The 6,693-nt window shown below is 48.5% G+C and overlaps 1 protein-coding gene across 1 annotated transcript in view; it reads left to right on the forward strand.

Moving 5' to 3' along the window:
* The window catches only part of LOC135253971 (solute carrier family 22 member 23), a 42,497-nt gene that overhangs the window by 23,211 nt on the left and 12,593 nt on the right, over window positions 1–6,693 (forward strand). The gene's annotated exons all lie outside the window — the stretch shown is intronic.

Below are 6,693 nucleotides of genomic sequence, written 5' to 3' on the forward strand. Positions count from 1 at the left end.
CTTAAACTCCTCTTCTCCTGTGTTTCATTTTTTTTTTTTTAGAAAGGTCAGGTTCTTATTCTCGAGAGGGTTCACTCTCTTCATGCACAGGAAATCCTACACAGGGAAACACCACCTGTGTGTAGTTGTGCCTTCCCAAACCTACCGAGCGTATCAGGCTAGATTAGTCACAAAGGAAATTTTGTACATAATTTAATGATGATTTCAGGTCTTGGTTTAGTTCTTAGCATGGGTTCTGTGTAATGGTTAGAAACATGGACCTGGACCTCATTACTTGTTTTTAGCGTTTATGCCTCTGTTTTTGGTTTCATACCTGCTCACTAAACAGGTAGAACCTTTGTACAAAATTAGTAAAATCACAAATGTGTCACGTCCTTAGTTATCAGAAGGCGAGGCAACCCACTGGATCAGTCATGGCACAATTTTATGACAGAATCTCTTTTTTTAAATTTTTTTATAGTGAGAACTGAAAAGAGGCGCTCACTTTGGAATTGTGTGAGTCACACTGTCATTTCACCGCTTGCCTCCTTCTGTCACAGAAACAAAAAAAAAAAGACGAAAACGATGTCCCCTGTCTTCAGCTTGGCCTCTGAATGCTGGCTCTGTGAGTCGCGGCTGCTGTCAGCAGCTTTTTTGTCTGCATGAGGGCGTTCCATTATCTGCCTGCTTGGCTGGTTTTTCCATTCGCGTCCCCTGAACCAGGACAGCGGGCACAGCGGGCATCGCGGGCACGGCCCGTCTGAAGCCTCGTGAGCGTGGGGGTGTGCCCCGCTGTCCGAAGGGACTCGGTTCTGCTCCGAGTCTGACAGGAAGCAGGAAGCAGGAAGCAGCCGGCGTAAGTTCCGGCCGTACGAGATCTCGTGCCTGCCGTGCCACGCCATTCGATTGGACGACACCGGCCTTACGCCACGCCCTGCCGCGATTGGTCAGCTCTGTCGTGGAAACAGTCCCCCGTCGCGTGCCACGCGGGCGGGGAAGATGGGAACTTTCCATTGGTCACTGCGTTTTGGAGGAGGGCAGTGGGGCGCAGAGAGAGAGGGTCCTTGGGTTTTGTGGATTCAATGCAGCCGTCTGAAGGAAAGCTGATACGTTTAAAAAAAAAAAAAGGTTTTTATTTCGGACAAAAAAAGAAAGAAAAATTGCGGTGTTGTGCTTGACAGGGATATGCAGGCTACAGCGGGTTCCAGTGGTGACTGCAAATGACCCTGTCGGCAAGGACACACAGATATATAGAGAGGAAATATGGCGGGGGGGGGTTCACTGTTAATTTTTTGGGTTTGCATGTATGCCAGTTTGCTGGGTAATGGGTTGGTGGTGAACATACACACTGTGCGTGTGCGCCATTACTGAGCTGTGGGAAGAAGGGGGGGGGGGAGGTCACTGCGGGCGGGGTTCAGCTGAGTGTGCGTCCCGTGTCAGAACAGGAACAGGAAATGGAAAGAGCAGACGGCAGAGATCGCAGACGGAAGGATGTGCGCGTGGGGGTAAAGAAGGAAGGATATCTCTTTGTTTTGAGACGGCACTAGTTTCACCCTTTCATGCGTCAGCGCTGCTCGTTTCTGACATGTACTGCACAAGCCCCCCCCCCATATACACACACACACACTCACACTCACACACACTCACACTCACCCAATACACACTCACACTCACTCACACACTCACACTCACCACAACACACCACACTCACTCACACACACACACACACACACACTCACAAATATACACACACACACACTACAGACACACACACACAGACTCACACACACGCACAAATACACACACACACACACTCACAAATATATATACACACACACACACAGACTCACACACACTCACAAATATACACACGCACACACACTCAAATACACACACACAAAAACACACTCACACACACAAATATATACACACACCAACACACAATCAAATATATACACACACTCACACACACAAATCAAATATATACACACACACACACACACACTCACACTCACACACACACACACACAAATATATACACACCACTCACACACACACACACACATACACATACAAATATATATATACACACACACACACACACACACACATATATACACGTACACACTCACACTCACACACACACACTACACACACAATATATACACCACCACACACACACACACATACACATACAAATATATATATACACACACACACACACACATATATATACACATACACACTCACACTCACACACACACACTCACACACACAAATATATATACACACACTCACACACACACACACACATACACATACAAATATATATATACACACACACACACACACATATATACATACACAGTCTGTTAGCTCTCCCACTCCCCAGACTGTGGCTTTCACACTTGAATTAGGCCAGTTATGCGCATACTGTCACCTCAGCCGTAGAGGTGTGCGAGACTCTTGTTATGACAGGTCTGTTTTCCCTAATAAGCTCCTCTCCGGTGAGCTCTGTTTTCGGCTGAGCGTGCCTCTTTCGCGAGAAGGCCGAGCGGCTTTGGGGTGAACTCTGCAGAAGGGGCTCTCTCTCTTTCACTCTCTCCTTCCCTCACTCCCTCTCTCCCTCAGCTGGAACAAAAGGTCGATAAAGTTCGGGAACCCCAGAAATTCTGGGACGTCTCGCCTGTTCCCGGGTGGGGTGCCTGGCCTGTGAGAGACAGGCGATACCTCAAACCTGGGGCCAGAGTTTCCCGTCTCTTATTAAAAATGCTGATGGGGATTTCTGGCCTCTTGCTCTGTGGTACTGGAGTCTGATTTTTGGTCTTATGGGAAAGGGCAGATGGGATTGACATGTCTGTTTCTGGAGGCCTGTTTTAATTTCCTCACTGATTAGTTTGATTTCCTGGGGTGGGGAGAGGAGGGGGTGGGGGGGTTGACATTATCCACCCTCTGGTCTTCCACACCCCCACCTGCTTCCCTAGCGCTGTCTGTCTGTCTGTCTGGCTGGCTGTCTGTCTAGAGGTGGGCATTATAGGGACCCGGTAGATGTGCAGTCTTTGTATGTAGAGCACCGCGTGGCTCAGTGGCACAGAAGCGATTTATTGGGAATGTATTGAGCCATTGTCTGTTTGTGGTGCATTGTGGGTATCTGGTGTGCAGTCCAAAGTAGAAGTAACAGCACAGGATGTGAATGAAAGGCACTGGATTGCAGTGAATTAAAGGCACTGGATTGCAGTGAATTAAAGGCACTGGATTGCAGTGAATAAAGGGCACTGGATTGCAATGAGAGTCAAATGTAGAACACAGTGAAAGGTGGGAAGGGGGACAGGGTCAGTGGAAAGAACATTTCTCTCTCCCCACACTTTATTCTGTTGACATATTTCAAAGTACATATCGCCAAAGCATAGCAGCATAACAGTCTCTATCTCTCGCCAGCACACTTTTCCTCTCTCCTTTTTGTCTCTCTCACTCCCCCTCCTCCTCTCTTTCCCCCGTCTTTCTCCCCCCTCCCCCTGTTCCCTCCCACCTCCCTCCGCTCTTTCTCTTACCCCTATCTCTCTCTGTCTCTCTCCCTCTCTGTTGAACCTAAGAAACAAGCATACATGCTTTTGGTCTGTGCCACACAAATATGTCAGTATTTATGCACAGAAGTTCCCACTGAAGCTTAGATGAGTTTGATCCAGACTGTAACTTTTAAAGGGGATTTTCTTGGTTCCTGTTATTGTCAGGAACTCAAAGGATTTGAAGTGCCAGTGTCAGGTAATTCTACCAAAGCTCTTTAGACACACTTACACCGTGCATTACACAGGAAACCGCAGGCTGTCCTGCTCTGGATGGAGACAGAGGACAGGCTAGGTCATCTTCTGGGGTCTCGGGGGTTCAAAAACACTTCAGCTCCCCCTAGTGGCCAATTACATCCCATTGACACTAATTTACCTGTTTACACCTATTCACTGGGTCAGGTGGAGGGTCACGCCGCAATAGAATAGTCCTACAGTAATGAATGAATTAATGAATTGATTAGAATTTACAATCGTTTAGTGTTGTATTATCATGGCACTTGATGAACGGTGTCAGCGTCCGGATAGAATAATGTCCTTTTAATTAATTGTACACGATTAACACGTCCTCTCTTAATATGGCCATGTAAAAAAAAAAAAGACGGGTTAATGTGCTGATGGTAATGTGCTAATAATAAAGTGCTAATACCCTCAGTATGTCTCAGCAGCAGTTGTTTGATTAGTGAGTTACCCTCACGCTTTTTCATGTGTGTAGGTGCATGTGTGTATGCGTGTGTGTGTGCGTGTGAGTGTGCGTGTGCACATGCGTGTTTGTGTGTGTGCGTGTGTGTGTGCACGTGTGTGTGTGTGTGTGTGCACGTGTGTGTGTGTGCTTCTGTCTGTCCGTGTGTTTGTGTGTGTATGTATCTGTGGCGTACATGTGGTATATGTTTGTGTGAGTTATGATGGTGTACCCTTGCTAGAGATTGCTGAGTCACAGCTGATCCACCATATCACTACTCCTCAGGCAGTCTGGTGCCCCTGTTCACAGGGTGAATGCAGCCTGGTGTGTGAGATATCCCAGAATGCCCTTCTGTTCCCATGCACAGCGTTACTGTACCTTTAACCAAAGAAACCAGACAGTCTCTCCCTTCTGTTAGGAGCCGAAGTTTGTTTCGGTGTGAGTGTGTGAGTGTGTCCTTGCCTGTTCTGTAATTACAGTGTAGGAAGAGGGATGTTTCCAACTATATTTGAACTCTTCAGGACATGCTGTATTATTATTATCCTTTTTACATCCGTACAACTGGTGTGTTAAAGTGCATATGTTGTAAGTGTTGTGAAAACATCTCTTATCTGCATTATTATTATTATTATTATTATTATTATTAATAATAATAAAGTTCTTATTTGGCTGTATGCACTCTCAGAGTTTCAGAACTCAAGAACTAATAAAGTTGGTTCAAAAACTCCAAATGATGAAACCATAGTGGTCGCTGGTAAACGGGAAACAGAATTCTGTTCTTTGTAGATGCACGATTTTGCAGGACGCCAAATGTATACACACTCCATACAATTCCCTGAATTTTTATGTTTACATCTCACTGTTGAAGAGAGGGAGCATGACTGTCATAACATGAAATGGAAATTGTGGCATTTTTGTCAATCAAAACCACAGTTCTACACCCATAAATGTGTCTGCAAGCGGTACGCTCTCCTCATTTTAAACAAGACCAGGTCAAAACCTAGTGTATGGCTGGACCTAACACACTTCATCCGGCCGACCAATGGTGTAACTTCATAACTCGGCCGACCAATGGTGTAACTTCATCACTCACTCAGTCACTCAGTCACAGACATCCGCGTTTGTAGGGCTGGCCCCGCTGTTGCAGTCCAGCCAAAAAAAAAAAGAAAAGAAGAACGGTTTTCATTATTTTCAGCGAGGCCTGAGCTCAGCATCTTATGTGAGAAAGGGAAAGGGGTCGTTTTGAACGGCGCGTCTCTGACCGACGGGACGAAGCCCGTCGCTGTCGAATCAAGCGGAGGCCCTTACGCGTGTGTCGCCGCCCTGTCGCTTAGCCCCGCCCCACGCCCGCGCTCGCTCCCGACCGGAACCCGGCGGTTAAAACCACGCGCCGGCTCGCCTCTCGCTCTCTTAGCGGGTTAAACGAAGCGGAGGAGGCCTCCCCTCCCCCCTTCCTTAACGGGCCCGGGTCCGGCCGCTTGGCTATTCAGGCGCCGATATCGGCCCCGTGAATGGAGAGGATTATTCGGGGCCTCAGGGCTTCCTCATTGACATTCCGGGGCCCTCGCCTGTGGGCCGGCGCTGGGCCCCGGCCAGGCAGTGTGAATACCCCCCCCCCATCCCGTCACCTTCAAACGGCCCATCTGGGGAGGGGAGGGGGATGGGGAGGGGTGGGTCACTCGCTCGGGGAAACAAACAAACAAACGAACGAACGAACGAACGAGCGAGCGAGCGAGCGAATCCCACAATGCCCTGCTCTGCTGGCTGCTGAGACGTGTCTGTACTTTTACACGGTGACATGGCGTGTTTGGACCCGTTTGAACTCCCCCTTCCACCGGGCTGACCTCAGACCGACCGTCCTGCCCGCTGCTGCCCATCGTCCCGGTCGATGCCGCCAGGCATACTAATGAGTGTGTTAATGCACCGCTCTACTGATAGAGGGCGCTGTGCTTCGGCTTGGCCCAGTCATGCAGATCCAATCGCCCTCTCAGAAATCCAGCATACACAACATATGGCCAAATAGCATTTCAATATATTGTTTATATAAATACAGTAATGTTATATTCTATACATATATTATATATTTTATTTTTTAATTTTTTAATTTAATTTTACCGCACATTTGTTCACGCGTGGGGGAATATTGACTCGGACGGCGCTGACGGGGCTGGTGTCGAGCGGTCGATTGACCTTGCCCGCGTCTGAGAGCGGAGTTTCGCGGTCCCTGCTCTGCTGATCGATGCCTGGCCGTGAGACCGTGCCGGCGCCGCAGGTCCGGCAATCGAGCGGTGAGCGCGTTCTCAAGGGCGGCGGTGGCATCGCGCGGTAGGTATTGATCGCGATGGGAGTTTTCCGTGGACGTTCAGCTCTGATTGGTCCCGAGTGACAGACGTGTGTGTGTGTGTGTGTGTGTGAGCGTGGCTGGTTCCCGTGCAGTGCGTGGATGTGGGCGTTGACATATCTTATATA

This window comes from Anguilla rostrata, chromosome 4 (genome assembly GCF_018555375.3).
Source record: "Anguilla rostrata isolate EN2019 chromosome 4, ASM1855537v3, whole genome shotgun sequence".
NCBI classification, from domain to species: domain Eukaryota; kingdom Metazoa; phylum Chordata; class Actinopteri; order Anguilliformes; family Anguillidae; genus Anguilla; species Anguilla rostrata.